This window comes from Syngnathus floridae, chromosome 9 (genome assembly GCF_059516105.1).
Source record: "Syngnathus floridae isolate MCC-2025c chromosome 9, RoL_Sflo_1.0, whole genome shotgun sequence".
NCBI lineage: Eukaryota > Metazoa > Chordata > Actinopteri > Syngnathiformes > Syngnathidae > Syngnathus > Syngnathus floridae.
This window is the reverse complement of record NC_142421.1, coordinates 608,134-627,516: the sequence shown is the minus strand read 5'-3', so window position 1 is coordinate 627,516 and position 19,383 is coordinate 608,134. Positions and strand designations below refer to the sequence as shown.

The 19,383-nt window shown below is 61.1% G+C and overlaps 1 protein-coding gene across 12 annotated transcripts in view; it reads right to left on the bottom strand.

Annotated features, from left to right (window-relative positions):
• LOC148392769 (uncharacterized) overlaps positions 1-19,383 on the bottom strand; it is a 110,595-nt gene that overhangs the window by 80,234 nt on the left and 10,978 nt on the right. The window lies entirely within an intron of this gene.

The following is a 19,383-nucleotide window of genomic DNA, read 5'->3' as shown; positions in this document are numbered from 1 at the left end:
TCAAGGCGGTCCTGGTGTCCAAAGGCGCATCAAACGCGCATCAAGGGGAGTCCCAGCATTGTCCACGCGCATCCAAGGTGGTCCCAATGTCGTCCAGGCGCCACAAAGGCGGTCCCAGGATCGTCCAGGCGCATACAAGGCGGTCCAGGCGTTGTCCAGGCACATCCAAGGCGTTCCAGAGGTCACTAGACGCATCCAAGGCAATCCCAGCATCGTCCAGGCACATCCAAGACTGTCCCAGCGCCGATCAGGCGCATCCAAAGTGCATCCGAGGTGGTCCCGGTGTCGTCTAGGCGCAACAAAGGCAGTCCCTGCCTCGTCCAGGAGCATCCAAGGCAGTCTTGCCATAGTCCAGGCGCATCCATGACGCATCCGAGGCACATCCTAGGCAGTCCCGAAGTCATCCAGGCGCATCCACGGTGGTACTGGCGTAGTCCAGGCGTATCAGAGACATATCCGAGGCAGTCCCGGCGTCGTCCAGGGGCATCCAAGGTGCATCCTTGACAGTCCCGTAGTCGTCCAGCCTCATCCAAGGGAGTCCTGGGGTCGTTCAGGGGCATCCAAGGCGCATCCAGGCATATCAAAAGCACATCCAAGACGGTCCCAGCAACATCCAGACACATCCAAGGCGGTCCTGGTGTCGTACAGGCGCATCAGAGGCGCATCAGAGGCGCGTCCGAGGCGCATCCAAGCAGCATCCAAGCCAGTCCCGGCGTTGTCCAGGCGCATACAAGACCCATTCAAGGCAGTCCCGGCGTTTTTCAGGTGCATCCTAGGCGGTCCTGGCGTCGTCCAGGCGCAACCAAGGCACATCCAAAGAAGTCCCGGCGTCGTCCAGGCGCATCCAAGGCAGTCCCGGTGTCTTCCAGGTTCATCCAAAGCATGTCCAAGGGGTTACCCGCAGCCGAGCCGCAGCCGAGCCACAGCCCAGCCGCAGCACAGCCGCAGCCGAGCCGCAGCCCAGCCGCAGCCGAGCCGCAGCTGAGCCGCAGCCGAGCCGCAGCCGAGCCGCAGCCGAGCCGCAGCCGAGCCGCAGCCAAGGCAGTCCCTGCATCATCCAGGCGCATCCAAGGCACATCTAAGGCAGTCCCGGCTTCGGGCACATTCAAGGCGGTCCTGGTGTCGCACAGGCGCATCAAACGCGCATCTAAGGGAGTCCCAGCATTGTCCACGCGCATCCAAGGTGGTCCCAATGTCGTCCAGGCGCCACAAAGGCGGTCCCAGGATCGTCCAGGCGCATACAAGGCGGTCCAGGCGTTGTCCAGGCACATCCAAGGCGTTCCAGAGGTCACTAGACGCATCCAAGGCAATCCCAGCATCGTCCAGGCACATCCAAGACTGTCCCAGCGCCGATCAGGCGCATCCAAAGTGCATCCGAGGTGGTCCCGGTGTCGTCTATGCGCAACAAAGGCAGTCCCTGCGTCGTCCAGGAGCATCCAAGGCAGTCTTGCCATAGTCCAGGCGCATCCATGACGCATCCGAGGCACATCCTAGGCAGTCCCGAAGTCATCCAGGCGCATCCACGGTGGTACTGGCGTAGTCCAGGCGTATCAGAGACATATCCGAGGCAGTCCCGGCGTCGTCCAGGGGCATCCAAGGTGCATCCTTGACAGTCCCGTGGTCGTCCAGCCTCATCCAAGGGAGTCCTGGCGTCATTCAGGGGCATCCAAGGCGCATCCAGGCATATCAAAAGCACATCCAAGACGGTCCCAGCAACATCCAGACACATCCAAGGCGGTCCTGGTGTCGTACAGGCGCATCAGAGGCGCATCAGAGGCGCGTCCGAGGCGCATCCAAGCAGCATCCAAGCCAGTCCCGGCATTGTCCAGGCGCATACAAGACGCATTCAAGGCAGTCCCGGCGTTTTTCAGGTGCATCCTAGGCGGTCCTGGCGTCGTCCAGGCGCAACCAAGGCACATCCAAAGAAGTCCCGGCGTCGTCCAGGCGCATCCAAGGCAGTCCCGGTGTCTTCCAGGTTCATCCAAAGCATGTCCAAGGGGTTACCCGCAGCCGAGCCGCAGCCGAGCCGCAGCCGAGCCGCAGCCCAGCCGCAGCCCAGCCGCAGCCGAGCCGCAGCCCAGCCGCAGCCGAGCCGCAGCCGAGCCGCAGCCCAGCCGCAGCCCAGCCGCAGCCGAGCCGCAGCCCAGCCGCAGCCGAGCCGCAGCCGAGCCGCAGCCGAGCCGCAGCCGAGCCGCAGCAGAGCCACAGCCAAGGCAGTCCCTGCATCATCCAGGCGCATCCAAGGCACATCTAAGGCAGTCCCGGCTTCAGGCACATTCAAGGCGGTCCTGGTGTCGCACAGGCGCATCAAACGCGCATCAAAGGGAGTCCCAGCATCGTCCACGCGCATCCAAGGTGGTCCCAATGTCGTCCAGGCGCCACAAAGGCGGTCCCAGGATCGTCCAGGCGCATACAAGGCGGTCCAGGCGTTGTCCAGGCACATCCAAGGCGTTCCAGAGGTCACTAGACGCATCCAAGGCAATCCCAGCATCGTCCAGGCACATCCAAGACTGTCCCAGCGCCGATCAGGCGCATCCAAAGTGCATCCGAGGTGGTCCCGGTGTCGTCTAGGCGCAACAAAGGCAGTCCCTGCCTCGTCCAGGAGCATCCAAGGCAGTCTTGCCATAGTCCAGGCGCATCCATGACGCATCCGAGGCACATCCTAGGCAGTCCCGAAGTCATCCAGGCGCATCCACGGTGGTACTGGCGTAGTCCAGGCGTATCAGAGACATATCCGAGGCAGTCCCGGCGTCGTCCAGGGGCATCCAAGGTGCATCCTTGACAGTCCCGTAGTCGTCCAGCCTCATCCAAGGGAGTCCTGGGGTCGTTCAGGGGCATCCAAGGCGCATCCAGGCATATCAAAAGCACATCCAAGACGGTCCCAGCAACATCCAGACACATCCAAGGCGGTCCTGGTGTCGTACAGGCGCATCAGAGGCGCATCAGAGGCGCGTCCGAGGCGCATCCAAGCAGCATCCAAGCCAGTCCCGGCGTTGTCCAGGCGCATACAAGACGCATTCAAGGCAGTCCCGGCGTTTTTCAGGTGCATCCTAGGCGGTCCTGGCGTCGTCCAGGCGCAACCAAGGCACATCCAAAGAAGTCCCGGCGTCGTCCAGGCGCATCCAAGGCAGTCCCGGTGTCTTCCAGGTTCATCCAAAGCATGTCCAAGGGGTTACCCGCAGCCGAGCCGCAGCCGAGCCGCAGTCCAGCCGCAGCCCAGCCGCAGCCGAGCCGCAGCCCAGCCGCAGCCGAGCCGCAGCCGAGCCGCAGCCGAGCCGCAGCCGAGCCGCAGCCGAGCCGCAGCCAAGGCAGTCCCTGCATCATCCAGGCGCATCCAAGGCACATCTAAGGCAGTCCCGGCTTCAGGCACATTCAAGGCGGTCCTGGTGTCGCACAGGCGCATCAAACGCGCATCAAAGGGAGTCCCAGCATCGTCCACGCGCATCCAAGGTGGTCCCAATGTCGTCCAGGCGCCACAAAGGCGGTCCCAGGATCGTCCAGGCGCATACAAGGCGGTCCAGGCGTTGTCCAGGCACATCCAAGGCGTTCCAGAGGTCACTAGACGCATCCAAGGCAATCCCAGCATCGTCCAGGCACATCCAAGACTGTCCCAGCGCCGATCAGGCGCATCCAAAGTGCATCCGAGGTGGTCCCGGTGTCGTCTAGGCGCAACAAAGGCAGTCCCTGCGTCGTCCAGGAGCATCCAAGGCAGTCTTGCCATAGTCCAGGCGCATCCATGACGCATCCGAGGCACATCCTAGGCAGTCCCGAAGTCATCCAGGCGCATCCACGGTGGTACTGGCGTAGTCCAGGCGTATCAAAGACATATCCGAGGCAGTCCCGGCGTCGTCCAGGGGCATCCAAGGTGCATCCTTGACAGTCCCGTAGTCGTCCAGCCTCATCCAAGGGAGTCCTGGGGTCGTTCAGGGGCATCCAAGGCGCATCCGGGCATATCAAAAGCACATCCAAGACGGTCCCAGCAACATCCAGACACATCCAAGGCGGTCCTGGTGTCGTACAGGCGCATCAGAGGCGCATCAGAGGCGCGTCCGAGGCGCATCCAAGCAGCATCCAAGCCAGTCCCGGCGTTGTCCAGGCGCATACAAGACGCATTCAAGGCAGTCCCGGCGTTTTTCAGGTGCATCCTAGGCGGTCCTGGCGTCGTCCAGGCGCAACCAAGGCACATCCAAAGAAGTCCCGGCGTCGTCCAGGCGCATCCAAGGCAGTCCCGGTGTCTTCCAGGTTCATCCAAAGCATGTCCAAGGGGTTACCCGCAGCCGAGCCGCAGCCGAGCCGCAGCCCAGCCGCAGCCGAGCCGCAGCCCAGCCGCAGCCGAGCCGCAGCCGAGCCGCAGCCGAGCCGCAGCCGAGCCGCAGCCGAGCCGCAGCCAAGGCAGTCCCTGCATCATCCAGGCGCATCCAAGGCACATCTAAGGCAGTCCCGGCTTCAGGCACATTCAAGGCGGTCCTGGTGTCGCACAGGCGCATCAAACGCGCATCAAAGGGAGTCCCAGCATCGTCCACGCGCATCCAAGGTGGTCCCAATGTCGTCCAGGCGCCACAAAGGCGGTCCCAGGATCGTCCAGGCGCATACAAGGCGGTCCAGGCGTTGTCCAGGCACATCCAAGGCGTTCCAGAGGTCACTAGACGCATCCAAGGCAATCCCAGCATCGTCCAGGCACATCCAAGACTGTCCCAGCGCCGATCAGGCGCATCCAAAGTGCTTCCGAGGTGGTCCCGGTGTCGTCTAGGCGCAACAAAGGCAGTCCCTGCGTCGTCCAGGAGCATCCAAGGCAGTCTTGCCATAGTCCAGGCGCATCCATGACGCATCCGAGGCACATCCTAGGCAGTCCCGAAGTCATCCAGGCGCATCCACGGTGGTACTGGCGTAGTCCAGGCGTATCAGAGACATATCCGAGGCAGTCCCGGCGTCGTCCAGGGGCATCCAAGGTGCATCCTTGACAGTCCCGTAGTCGTCCAGCCTCATCCAAAAGAGTCCTGGGGTCGTTCAGGGGCATCCAAGGCGCATCCAGGCATATCAAAAGCACATCCAAGACGGTCCCAGCAACATCCAGACACATCCAAGGCGGTCCTGGTGTCGTACAGGCGCATCAGAGGCGCATCAGAGGAGCGTCCGAGGCGCATCCAAGCAGCATCCAAGCCAGTCCCGGCGTTGTCCAGGCGCATACAAGACGCATTCAAGGCAGTCCCGGCGTTTTTCAGGTGCATCCTAGGCGATCCTGGCGTCGTCCAGGCGCAACCAAGGCACATCCAAAGAAGTCCCGGCGTCGTCCAGGCGCATCCAAGGCAGTCCCGGTGTCTTCCAGGTTCATCCAAAGCATGTCCAAGGGGTTACCCGCAGCCGAGCCGCAGCCGAGCCGCAGCCCAGCCGCAGCCGAGCCGCAGCCCAGCCGCAGCCGAGCCGCAGCCGAGCCGCAGCCGAGCCGCAGCCAAGGCAGTCCCTGCATCATCCAGGCGCATCCAAGGCACATCTAAGGCAGTCCCGGCTTCGGGCACATTCAAGGCGGTCCTGGTGTCCAAAGGCGCATCAAACGCGCATCAAGGGGAGTCCCAGCATTGTCCACGCGCATCCAAGGTGGTCCCAATGTCGTCCAGGCGCCACAAAGGCAGTCCCAGGATCGTCCAGGCGCATACAAGGCGGTCCAGGCGTTGTCCAGGCACATCCAAGGCGTTCCAGAGGTCACTAGACGCATCCAAGGCAATCCCAGCGTCGTCCAGGCGCAACCAAGGCACATCCAAAGAAGTCCCGGCGTCGTCCAGGCGCATCCAAGGCAGTCCCGGTGTCTTCCAGGTTCATCCAAAGCATGTCCAAGGGGTTACCCGCAGCCGAGCCGCAGCCCAGCCGCAGCCCAGCCGCAGCCGAGCCGCAGCCCAGCCGCAGCCGAGCCGCAGCCGAGCCGCAGCCGAGCCGCAGCCGAGCCGCAGCCGAGCCGCAGCCGAGCCGCAGCCAAGGCAGTCCCTGCATCATCCAGGCGCATCCAAGGCACATCTAAGGCAGTCCCTGCTTCGGGCACATTCAAGGCGGTCCTGGTGTCCAAAGGCGCATCAAACGCGCATCAAGGGGAGTCCCAGCATTGTCCACGCGCATCCAAGGTGGTCCCAATGTCGTCCAGGCGCCACAAAGGCAGTCCCAGGATCGTCCAGGCGCATACAAGGCGGTCCAGGCGTTGTCCAGGCACATCCAAGGCGTTCCAGAGGTCACTAGACGCATCCAAGGCAATCCCAGCATCGTCCAGGCACATCCAAGACTGTCCCAGCGCCGATCAGGCGCATCCAAAGTGCATCCGAGGTGGTCCCGGTGTCGTCTAGGCGCAACAAAGGCAGTCCCTGCCTCGTCCAGGAGCATCCAAGGCAGTCTTGCCATAGTCCAGGCGCATCCATGACGCATCCGAGGCACATCCTAGGCAGTCCCGAAGTCATCCAGGCGCATCCACGGTGGTACTGGCGTAGTCCAGGCGTATCAGAGACATATCCGAGGCAGTCCCGGCGTCGTCCAGGGGCATCCAAGGTGCATCCTTGACAGTCCCGTAGTCGTCCAGCCTCATCCAAGGGAGTCCTGGGGTCGTTCAGGGGCATCCAAGGCGCATCCAGGCATATCAAAAGCACATCCAAGACGGTCCCAGCAACATCCAGACACATCCAAGGCGGTCCTGGTGTCGTACAGGCGCATCAGAGGCGCATCAGAGGCGCGTCCGAGGCGCATCCAAGCAGCATCCAAGCCAGTCCCGGCATTGTCCAGGCGCATACAAGACGCATTCAAGGCAGTCCCGGCGTTTTTCAGGTGCATCCTAGGCGGTCCTGGCGTCGTCCAGGCGCAACCAAGGCACATCCAAAGAAGTCCCGGCGTCGTCCAGGCGCATCCAAGGCAGTCCCGGTGTCTTCCAGGTTCATCCAAAGCATGTCCAAGGGGTTACCCGCAGCCGAGCCGCAGCCGAGCCGCAGCCCAGCCGCAGCCCAGCCGCAGCCGAGCCGCAGCCCAGCCGCAGCCGAGCCGCAGCCGAGCCGCAGCCGAGCCGCAGCCGAGCCGCAGCCGAGCCGCAGCCGAGCCGCAGCCAAGGCAGTCCCTGCATCATCCAGGCGCATCCAAGGCACATCTAAGGCAGTCCCGGCTTCGGGCACATTCAAGGCGGTCCTGGTGTCGCACAGGCGCATCAAACGCGCATCGAGGGGAGTCCCAGCATTGTCCACGCGCATCCAAGGTGGTCCCAATGTCGTCCAGGCGCCACAAAGGCGGTCCCAGGATCGTCCAGGCGCATACAAGGCGGTCCAGGCGTTGTCCAGGCACATCCAAGGCGTTCCAGAGGTCACTAAACGCATCCAAGGCAATCCCAGCATCGTCCAGGCACATCCAAGACTGTCCCAGCGCCGATCAGGCGCATCCAAAGTGCATCCGAGGTGGTCCCGGTGTCGTCTAGGCGCAACAAAGGCAGTCCCTGCGTCGTCCAGGAGCATCCAAGGCAGTCTTGCCATAGTCCAGGCGCATCCATGACGCATCCGAGGCACATCCTAGGCAGTCCCGAAGTCATCCAGGCGCATCCACGGTGGTACTGGCGTAGTCCAGGCGTATCAGAGACATATCCGAGGCAGTCCCGGCGTCGTCCAGGGTCATCCAAGGTGCATCCTTGACAGTCCCGTAGTCGTCCAGCCTCATCCAAGGGAGTCCTGGGGTCGTTCAGGGGCATCCAAGGCGCATCCAGGCATATCAAAAGCACATCCAAGACGGTCCCAGCAACATCCAGACACATCCAAGGCGGTCCTGGTGTCGTACAGGCGCATCAGAGGCGCATCAGAGGCGCGTCCGAGGCGCATCCAAGCAGCATCCAAGCCAGTCCCGGCGTTGTCCAGGCGCATACAAGACGCATTCAAGGCAGTCCCGGCGTTTTTCAGGTGCATCCTAGGCGGTCCTGGCGTCGTCCAGGCGCAACCAAGGCACATCCAAAGAAGTCCCGGCGTCGTCCAGGCGCATCCAAGGCAGTCCCGGTGTCTTTCAGGTTCATCCAAAGCATGTCCAAAGGGTTACCCGCAGCCGAGCCGCAGCCGAGCCGCAGCCCAGCCGCAGCCCAGCCGCAGCCCAGCCGCAGCCCAGCCGCAGCCGAGCCGCAGCCGAGCCGCAGCCAAGGCAGTCCCTGCATCATCCAGGCGCATCCAAGGCACATCTAAGGCAGTCCCGGCTTCAGGCACATTCAAGGCGGTCCTGGTGTCGCACAGGCGCATCAAACGCGCATCAAAGGGAGTCCCAGCATCGTCCACGCGCATCCAAGGTGGTCCCAATGTCGTCCAGGCGCCACAAAGGCGGTCCCAGGATCGTCCAGGCGCATACAAGGCGGTCCAGGCGTTGTCCAGGCACATCCAAGGCGTTCCAGAGGTCACTAGACGCATCCAAGGCAATCCCAGCATCGTCCAGGCACATCCAAGACTGTCCCAGCGCCGATCAGGCGCATCCAAAGTGCATCCGAGGTGGTGCTGGTGTCGTCTAGGCGCAACAAAGGCAGTCCCTGCGTCGTCCAGGAGCATCCAAGGCAGTCTTGCCATAGTACAGGCGCATCCATGACGCATCCGAGGCACATCCTAGCCAGTCCCGAAGTCATCCAGGCGCATCCACGGTGGTACTGGCGTAGTCCAGGCGTATCAGAGACATATCCGAGGCAGTCCCGGCGTCGTCCAGGGGCATCCAAGGTGCATCCTTGACAGTCCCGTAGTCGTCCAGCCTCATCCAAGGGAGTCCTGGGGTCGTTCAGGGGCATCCAAGGCGCATCCAGGCATATCAAAAGCACATCCAAGACGGTCCCAGCAACATCCAGACACATCCAAGGCGGTCCTGGTGTCGTACAGGCGCATCAGAGGCGCATCAGAGGCGCGTCCGAGGCGCATCCAAGCAGCATCCAAGCCAGTCCCGGCGTTGTCCAGGCGCATACAAGACGCATTCAAGGCAGTCCCGGCGTTTTTCAGGTGCATCCTAGGCGGTCCTGGCGTCGTCCAGGCGCAACCAAGGCACATCCGAAGAAGTCCCGGCGTCGTCCAGGCGCAACCAAGGCAGTCCCGGTGTCTTCCAGGTTCATCCAAAGCATGTCCAAGGGGTTACCCGCAGCCGAGCCGCAGCCGAGCCGCAGCCCAGCCGCAGCCCAGCCGCAGCCGAGCCGCAGCCCAGCCGCAGCCGAGCCGCAGCCGAGCCGCAGCCGAGCCGCAGCCGAGCCGCAGCCGAGCCGCAGCCGAGCCGCAGCCAAGGCAGTCCCTGCATCATCCAGGCGCATCCAAGGCACATCTAAGGCAGTCCCGGCTTCAGGCACATTCAAGGCGGTCCTGGTGTCGCACAGGCGCATCAAACGCGCATCAAAGGGAGTCCCAGCATCGTCCATGCGCATCCAAGGTGGTCCCAATGTCGTCTAGGCGCCACAAAGGCGGTCCCAGGATCGTCCAGGCGCATACAAGGCGGTCCAGGCGTTGTCCAGGCACATCCAAGGCGTTCCAGAGGTCACTAGACGCATCCAAGGCAATCCCAGCATCGTCCAGGCACATCCAAGACTGTCCCAGCGCCGATCAGGCGCATCCAAAGTGCTTCCGAGGTGGTCCCGGTGTCGTCTAGGCGCAACAAAGGCAGTCCCTGCGTCGTCCAGGAGCATCCAAGGCAGTCTTGCCATAGTCCAGGCGCATCCATGATGCATCCGAGGCACATCCTAGGCAGTCCCGAAGTCATCCAGGCGCATCCACGGTGGTACTGGCGTAGTCCAGGCGTATCAGAGACATATCCGAGGCAGTCCCGGCGTCGTCCAGGGGCATCCAAGGTGCATCCTTGACAGTCCCGTAGTCGTCCAGCCTCATCCAAAAGAGTCCTGGGGTCGTTCAGGGGCATCCAAGGCGCATCCAGGCATATCAAAAGCACATCCAAGACGGTCCCAGCAACATCCAGACACATCCAAGGCGGTCCTGGTGTCGTACAGGCGCATCAGAGGCGCATCAGAGGAGCGTCCGAGGCGCATCCAAGCAGCATCCAAGCCAGTCCCGGCGTTGTCCAGGCGCATACAAGACGCATTCAAGGCAGTCCCGGCGTTTTTCAGGTGCATCCTAGGCGGTCCTGGCGTCGTCCAGGCGCAACCAAGGCACATCCAAAGAAGTCCCGGCGTCGTCCAGGCGCATCCAAGGCAGTCCCGGTGTCTTCCAGGTTCATCCAAAGCATGTCCAAGGGGTTACCCGCAGCCGAGCCGCAGCCGAGCCGCAGCCCAGCCGCAGCCGAGCCGCAGCCCAGCCGCAGCCGAGCCGCAGCCGAGCCGCAGCCGAGCCGCAGCCAAGGCAGTCCCTGCATCATCCAGGCGCATCCAAGGCACATCTAAGGCAGTCCCGGCTTCAGGCACATTCAAGGCGGTCCTGGTGTCGCACAGGCGCATCAAACGCGCATCAAGGGGAGTCCCAGCATTGTCCACGCGCATCCAAGGTGGTCCCAATGTCGTCCAGGCGCCACAAAGGCAGTCCCAGGATCGTCCAGGCGCATACAAGGCGGTCCAGGCGTTGTCCAGGCACATGCAAGGCGTTCCAGAGGTCACTAGACGCATCCAAGGCAATCCCAGCATCGTCCAGGCACATCCAAGACTGTCCCAGCGCCGATCAGGCGCATCCAAAGTGCATCCGAGGTGGTCCCGGTGTCGTCTAGGCGCAACAAAGGCAGTCCCTGCCTCGTCCAGGAGCATCCAAGGCAGTCTTGCCATAGTCCAGGCGCATCCATGACGCATCCGAGGCACATCCTAGGCAGTCCCGAGGTCATCCAGGCGCATCCACGGTGGTACTGGCGTAGTCCAGGCGTATCAGAGACATATCCGAGGCAGTCCCGGCGTCGTCCAGGGGCATCCAAGGTGCATCCTTGACAGTCCCGTAGTCGTCCAGCCTCATCCAAGGGAGTCCTGGGGTCGTTCAGGGGCATCCAAGGCGCATCCAGGCATATCAAAAGCACATCCAAGACGGTCCCAGCAACATCCAGACACATCCAAGGCGGTCCTGGTGTCGTACAGGCGCATCAGAGGCGCATCAGAGGCGCGTCCGAGGCGCATCCAAGCAGCATCCAAGCCAGTCCCGGCGTTGTCCAGGCGCATACAAGACCCATTCAAGGCAGTCCCGGCGTTTTTCAGGTGCATCCTAGGCGGTCCTGGCGTCGTCCAGGCGCAACCAAGGCACATCCAAAGAAGTCCCGGCGTCGTCCAGGCGCATCCAAGGCAGTCCCGGTGTCTTCCAGGTTCATCCAAAGCATGCCCAAGGGGTTACCCGCAGCCGAGCCGCAGCCGAGCCGCAGCCCAGCCGCAGCCGAGCCGCAGCCCAGCCGCAGCCGCAGCCGAGCCGCAGCCCAGCCGCAGCCGAGCCGCAGCCGAGCCGCAGCCGAGCCGCAGCCGAGCCTCAGCCAAGGCAGTCCCTGCATCATCCAGGCGCATCCAAGGCACATCTAAGGCAGTCCCGGCTTCGGGCACATTCAAGGCGGTCCTGGTGTCGCACAGGCGCATCAAACGCGCATCACGGGGAGTCCCAGCATTGTCCACACGCATCCAAGGTGGTCCCAAAGTCGTCCAGGCGCCACAAAGGCGGTCCCAGGATCGTCCAGGCGCATACAAGGCGGTCCAGGCGTTGTCCAGGCACATCCAAGGCGTTCCAGAGGTCACTAGACGCATCCAAGGCAATCCCAGCATCTTCCAGGCACATCCAAGACTGTCCCAGCGCCGATCAGGCGCATCCAAAGTGCATCCGAGGTGGTCCCGGTGTCGTCTAGGCGCAACAAAGGCAGTCCCTGCCTCGTCCAGGAGCATCCAAGGCAGTCTTGCCATAGTCCAGGCGCATCCATGACGCATCCGAGGCACATCCTAGGCAGTCCCGAAGTCATCCAGGCGCATCCACGGTGGTACTGGCGTAGTCCAGGCGTATCAGAGACATATCCGAGGCAGTCCCGGCGTCGTCCAGGGGCATCCAAGGTGCATCCTTGACAGTCCCGTAGTCGTCCAGCCTCATCCAAGGGAGTCCTGGGGTCGTTCAGGGGCATCCAAGGTGCATCCTACGCTGTCCCGGCGTCATCCAGGAACATCAAAAGCACACCCAAGACGGTCCCAGCAACATCCAGACACATCCAAGGCGGTCCTGGTGTCGTACAGGCGCATCAGAGGCGCATCAGAGGCGCGTCCGAGGCGCATCCAAGCAGCATCCAAGCCAGTCCCGCCGTTGTCCAGGCGCATACAAGACGCATTCAAGGCAGTCCCGGCGTTTTTCAGGTGCATCCTAGGCGGTCCTGGCGTCGTCCAGGCGCAACCAAGGCACATCCAAAGAAGTCCCGGCGTCGTCCAGGCGCATCCAAGGCAGTCCCGGTGTCTTCCAGGTTCATCCAAAGCATGTCCAAGGGGTTACCCGCAGCCGAGCCGCAGCCAAGCCGCAGCCCAGCCGCAGCCCAGCCGCAGCCGAGCCGCAGCCCAGCCGCAGCCGAGCCGCAGCCGAGCCGCAGCCGAGCCGCAGCCAAGGCAGTCCCTGCATCATCCAGGCGCATCCAAGGCACATCTAAGGCAGTCCCGGCTTCAGGCACATTCAAGGCGGTCCTGGTGTCGCACAGGCGCATCAAACGCGCATCAAAGGGAGTCCCAGCATCGTCAACGCGCATCCACGGTGGTCCCAATGTCGTCCAGGCGCCACAAAGGCGGTCCCAGGATCGTCCAGGCGCATACAAGGCGGTCCAGGCGTTGTCCAGGCACATCCAAGGCGTTCCAGAGGTCACTAGACGCATCCAAGGCAATCCCAGAATCGTCCAGGCACATCCAAGACTGTCCCAGCGCCGATCAGGCGCATCCAAAGTGCATCCGAGGTGGTCCCGGTGTCGTCTAGGCTCAACAAAGGCAGTCCCTGCGTCGTCCAGGAGCATCCAAGGCAGTCTTGCCATAGTCCAGGCGCATCCATGACGCATCCGAGGCACATCCTAGGCAGTCCCGAAGTCATCCAGGCGCATCCACAGTGGTACTGGCGTAGTCCAGGCGTATCAGAGACATATCCGAGGCAGTCCCGGCGTCGTCCAGGGGCATCCAAGGTGCATCCTTGGCAGTCCCGTAGTCGTCCAGCCTCATCCAAGGGAGTCCTGGGGTCGTTCAGGGGCATCCAAGGCGCATCCAGGCATATCAAAAGCACATCCAAGACGGTCCCAGCAACATCCAGACACATCCAAGGCGGTCCTGGTGTCGTACAGGCGCATCAGAGGCGCATCAGAGGCGCGTCCGAGGCGCATCCAAGCAGCATCCAAGCAGCATCCAAGCCAGTCCCGGCGTTGTCCAGGCGCATACAAGACGCATTCAAGGCAGTCCCGGCGTTTTTCAGGTGCATCCTAGGCGGTCCTGGCGTCGTCCAGGCGCAACCAAGGCACATCCAAAGAAGTCCCGGCGTCGTCCAGGCGCATCCAAGGCAGTCCCGGTGTCTTCCAGGTTCATCCAAAGCATGTCCAAGGGGTTACCCGCAGCCGAGCCGCAGCCCAGCCGCAGCCCAGCCGCAGCCCAGCCGCAGCCCAGCCGCAGCCGAGCCGCAGCCCAGCCGCAGCCGAGCCGCAGCCGAGCCGCAGCCGAGCCGCAGCCGAGCCGCAGCCGAGCCGCAGCCAAGGCAGTCCCTGCATCATCCAGGCGCATCCAAGGCACATCTAAGGCAGTCCCGGCTTCAGGCATATTCAAGGCGGTCCTGGTGTCGCACAGGCGCATCAAACGCGCATCAAAGGGAGTCCCAGCATCGTCCACGCGCATCCAAGGTGGTCCCAATGTCGTCCAGGCGCCACAAAGGCGGTCCCAGGATCGTCCAGGCGCATACAAGGCGGTCCAGGCGTTGTCCAGGCACATCCAAGGCATTCCAGAGGTCACTAGACGCATCCAAGGCAATCCCAGCATCGTCCAGGCACATCCAAGACTGTCCCAGCGCCGATCAGGCGCATCCAAAGTGCATCCGAGGTGGTCCCGGTGTCGTCTAGGCGCAACAAAGGCAGTCCCTGCGTCGTCCAGGAGCATCCAAGGCAGTCTTGCCATAGTCCAGGCGCATCCATGACGCATCCGAGGCACATCCTAGGCAGTCCCAAAGTCATCCAGGCGCATCCACGGTGGTACTGGCGTAGTCCAGGCGTATCAGAGACATATCCGAGGCAGTCCCGGCGTCGTCCAGGGGCATCCAAGGTGCATCCTTGACAGTCCCGTAGTCGTCCAGCCTCATCCAAGGGAGTCCTGGGGTCGTTCAGGGGCATCCAAGGCGCATCCAGGCATATCAAAAGCACATCCAAGACGGTCCCAGCAACATCCAGACACATCCAAGGCGGTCCTGGTGTCGTACAGGCGCATCAGAGGCGCATCAGAGGCGCGTCCGAGGCGCATCCAAGCAGCATCCAAGCCAGTCCCGGCGTTGTCCAGGCGCATACAAGACGCATTCAAGGCAGTCCCGGCGTTTTTCAGGTGCATCCTAGGCGGTCCTGGCGTCGTCCAGGCGCAACCAAGGCACATCCAAAGAAGTCCCGGCGTCGTCCAGGCGCATCCAAGGCAGTCCCGGTGTCTTCCAGGTTCATCCAAAGCATGTCCAAGGGGTTACCCGCAGCCGAGCCGCAGCCGAGCCGCAGCCGAGCCGCAGCCCAGCCGCAGCCGAACCGCAGCCGAGCCGCAGCCGAGCCGCAGCCGAGCCGCAGCCGAGCCGCAGCCGAGCCGCAGCCGAGCCGCAGCCGAGCCGCAGCCAAGCCGCAGCCAAGCCGCAGCCAAGGCAGTCCCTGCATCATCCAGGCGCATCCAAGGCACATCTAAGGCAGTCCCGGCTTCGTCCAGGCGCATACAAGTAGGTCACGGCGTGATCCAGACGCATCCAAGGCAGTTCCGGATTTGTCCAGGCGCATCCAAGGTGATACTGGCGTCTTGCAGGCCTATCCAAGGCGGTCGCGGCGTCATCCAGGCTCATCCAAGGCAGTCCCTGAGTCATCCAACCTCATCCAAGGAGATCCTGGCGTCGTCCAGGCTCATTCCAAGGCGGTCCAGGCGCTGCCGGGCGCATCCAAGCCACATCCAAGACGATGTCGGCGTCGTTCAGGCACATTCAAGGCGGTCCTGGTGTCGCACAGGCGCATCCAACGCGCATCAAAGGCAGTCCCAGCATCGTCTACGCGCATCCAAGGTGGTCCCAATGTCGTCCAGGCGCCACAAAGGCGGTCCCAGGATCGTCCAGGCGCATACAAGGCGGTCCAGGCGTTGTCCAGGCACATCCAAGGCGGTCCTGGTGTCGTACAGGCGCATCAGAGGCGCACCCGAGGCGCATCCAAGCAGCATCCAAGGCAGTCCCGGCGTTGTCCAGGCGCATACAAGACGCATTAAAGGCAGTCCTGGCGTTTTTCAGGTGCATCCTAGGCGGTCCTGGCGTCGTGCAGGCGCATCCAAAGCATATCCAAAGCGGTCTCGCGCGTCCAGGCGCATCCAAGTCAGGCTCAGCGTCGTCCAGGCGCAACCAAGGCACATCCAAAGAAGTCCCGGCGTCGTCCAGGCGCACCAAGGCAGTCCCGGTGTCTTCATGGTTCATCCGAAGCATGTCCAAGGCGTTACCCGCAGCCGAGCCGCAGCCGAGCCGCAGCCGAGCCGCAGCCGAGCCGCAGCCGAGCCGCAGCCGAGCCGCAGCCGAGCCGCAGCCGAGCCGCAGCCCAGCCGCAGCCCAGCCGCAGCCCAGCCGCAGCCCAGCCGCAGCCGAGCCGCAGCCCAGCCGCAGCCCAGCCCAGCCGCGGCCGAGGCGCAGCCGAGGCGCAGCCAAGGCGCAGCCAAGGCGCAGCCAAGGCAGTCCCTGCATCATCCAGGCGCATCCAAGGCACATCTAAGGCAGTCCCGGCTTCGTCCAGGCGCATACAAGTAGGTCACGGCGTGATCCAGACGCATCCAAGGCAGTCCCAGTCCCGGCTTTGTCCAGGCGCATCCAAGGTGATACCGGCGTCTTTCAGGCCTATCCAAGGCGGTCGCGGCTTCGTCCAGGCGAATCCTTGGCGCATAGATGGCGTATCCAAGGTAGTCTCGGCGTCGACCAGGCGCATCCAAGGCTTATCCGAGGCGCATCCAAGACAGTCCCGGCGTCGTCCAGGCGCATCCAAGGCAGTCCCGAAGTTGCCCAAGCGCATCCAAGTCTTATCCAAGGTGGTCCAGGCATCATCCAGGCACACCTAAGGAGGTCCTGGTGTCGTCCAGGCGCATCCGAGGCGCATCCAAGGCGCAATCATGGCGCATCCAAGGCCGTCCCGGCATCGTCCAGACGCATCCAAGGCCGTCCTGGCGTCGTACAGGCGCAACCAAGGCGGTCCCGGCGTCGTCCAGGCGCATCCAATGCGGTCCCGGTGTTGTCCAGGCGCATCAAGTGCAGTCCAGAGGTCACAAAGGGCGTCCAAGGCAATCCCAGCGTCGTCCAGGCACATCCAAGACGGTCCCAGTGTTGTCCAGGCGCATCCAAGATGGTCTCAGAATTATCTAGGCGCCTTGGCATCGTCCAGGCGCACCAAAGGCGGTCCCGGCGACGTCCAGGCGCAAGCAAGGCGGTCCAGGTGTCGTCCAAACGCAACCAAGGCGGTCCCGGCGTCGTCAATACGCATCCAAGGTGATCTCGCTTTAGTCCAGGCACATCCGTGACGCATCCAAGGCGGTCCCAGTGTCATCCAGGCGCATCCAAGGCGGTCCAAGCATCATCCAGGCGCATCCAAGGTGATCCCGGCTCCATCCAGGCGCATACAAGGCGCATACCAGGCGGTTCCTGCATCGTCCAGGCGCATGCAAGATGGTCCCTTCCTCTTCCAGGCATGTCCAAGGTGCATTCAAGGCGGTCCAAGCGTCGTCCAGGTACATCCAAGGCAGTTCTGACGTCGTCCAGGCACACCTAAGGCTGTACCGGAGTCATCCAGGAGCATCAGACGCGCTCCCGGTTTTGTCCAGGCCCACACAAGGCTGCCCCGGCGTCGTCCAGGCGCATACAAGGCGGTCCCGGCGTCGTCCAGGCGCAACCAAGGCCGTCCCAGCGTCGTACAGGCGCATGCAAGGCAGTCCCGGCTTCGTCCAGCTGCATCCAAGACAGTCCCGGCTTCGTCCAGCTGCATCCAAGGCAGTCTTGGCATGGTCCAGGTGCATCCAAAGTGATCCCGGCATCGTCTAGGCGGGTACAAGGTGGTCCCAGCGTCTTCCAGGCACATCCAGGGCAGTCCTGGCATCGTCTGGGTACATCCAAGGTTGTCCTGGCGTCGATTAGGTGCATCCAAGGTGCATCCGAGGCACATTTCAAGCCACATTTCAAGTCGTCTAGGGGCATCCTAGGTGGTCCTGGTGTCGTCTAGGGGTATCCAAGGCGCATCCAAGGTGGTCTTGGCGTTTTACAGGCGCATCCAATGTGGTCCAAGCATCATCGAGGCGCATCCAAGGTGATCCCGGCGTCATCCAGAAGCATCCAAAGTGATCCTGCCGTTGTCAAGGCGCATCCAAGCTGAGCTTGGCGTCAACCAGGCGCATTCAAGTCTGTCCCGGCGTCATCCAGGCGCATCCAAGGCTTTCCCGGCGTCGTCCAGGCACATCCAAGGCAGTCCCAGCGGCGTCCAGGCGCATTCAATACGGTCTCAGCGTTGTCCTGGCGCATCCAAATCATATCCAAGGCGGTCCCGGCCTCGCCCAGGCGCATTCAAGGCGCATCCAAGGCAGTCCTGGCATTGTCCAGGCGCATCCAAGGCAATCCCGGCGTCGTCCAGGCGCATACAAGCCAAACTCGGTGTCGTCCAAGCGCATCCAGTGCGATCCCAGCTCCATCCAGGTGCATCCAAGGGGGTCCCGGCGTCGTCCAGGTGCATACAAGGTGGTTCTCCGGCGTCGTCCAGGCGTGACCAAGGCGATCCCAGTGTCCAAGCACATCCGAGGCGCATTCAAGGCATTTTCAAGGCTCATCCAAGGCAGTTCTGACGCATTCTAAGCAGTCCTGGCTTCATCCAGGAAATTCCAAGGCAGCGTACCAAATTGCTCAGTGCAACAACAACAAAAAACACACCATTGCAGAAGACCTACCTGCAGTCGTGGATATGGTCTCCGTCATGCTGCCTCATTTACATTAAAAAAGAAATAATTTTATTTACTTTTGTTTTGTAGGATATGATGTTTTAAATATTGTGCCCCTTACTTTGAATTTAATATTAATTATTGCTGTTATTTTATTTAATATTATGTTTGCTCATTATTTTATTGTATTTTCTTCAGCATTCAGCAGTTGGTCAAGAATGTTCAGAGTTTAAAAATTCATAATTTATTTTTTAATTTCAGGCAAAGTGATGCACATTCAATCTGTTTTGTTAGACACAAAAACAATGTTATAATAAAGTTATTCTTTACTGTAAGTTGATCTTTCCTTTTTATTTAATTTTGTTTGCTTTAATCATTGAAGAATCATTAAAGTTTAATGTTAATAAGGGTACAAGCGTGGGGGGCTCAAAATGTTTTTTTCTCCCTGGGGGGCATCAGGGAATTGATTGAGCAGCACTGAACTAAGCACAGGCGCAGGGCATGGCAGGGCAGGGCAGGGGCAGGGTAGGGCAATGTTATGTTTATATTATGTTTGCTCATTATTTTATTGTATTTTCTTCAGCATTCAGCAGTTGGTCAAGAATGTTTAGAGTTTAAAAATTCATAATTTATTTTTTAATTTCAGGCAAAGTGATGCACATTCAATCTGTTTTGTTAGACACAAAAACAATGTTATAATAAAGTTATTCTTTACTGTAAGTTGATCTTTCCTTTTTATTTATTTTGTTTGCTTTAATCATTAAGAATCATTAAAGTTTAATGTTAATAAGGGTACAAGCGTGGGGGGCTCAAAATGTTTTTTTCTCCCTGGGGGCATCAGGGAATATATTGAGCAGCACTGAACTAAGCGCAGGCACAGGGCATGGCAGGGCAGGGCAGGGCAGGGCAGGGCAGGGCAGGGGTGGGCAGGGTAGGGCAGGGCAGGGCAAGGATGGGCAGTTTCAACCAGATGCGGGCACATGACATAACCGCACACAAAAGACTTATGCTAGTTGCGTTAATCTGTCGATGGTGTTTTCCACCATTGATGCGTTGGCATCAAGCTAACCAACCTTAGCATTCATCACATTTTCTTCACATACTGTGTCAAATCTGTATTGGGTGGTTCGCAGCCACCAAAATATTTGAGCCACTAAGCTTCAATCAGTTTTTGGTATACATAATATATTGTATGCTGTGAGTATTGTTATATTTTCTGCCTACAAGTGTTGCTGCCAAATTTGTGTTCAAATATCAGTGATATATTGGAGTTATAATGACTGTAACATTAATCTAGAATTGTTAGCATGGTTGTGTTAGTCTGTCGATGGTGTTTTCCATAATGC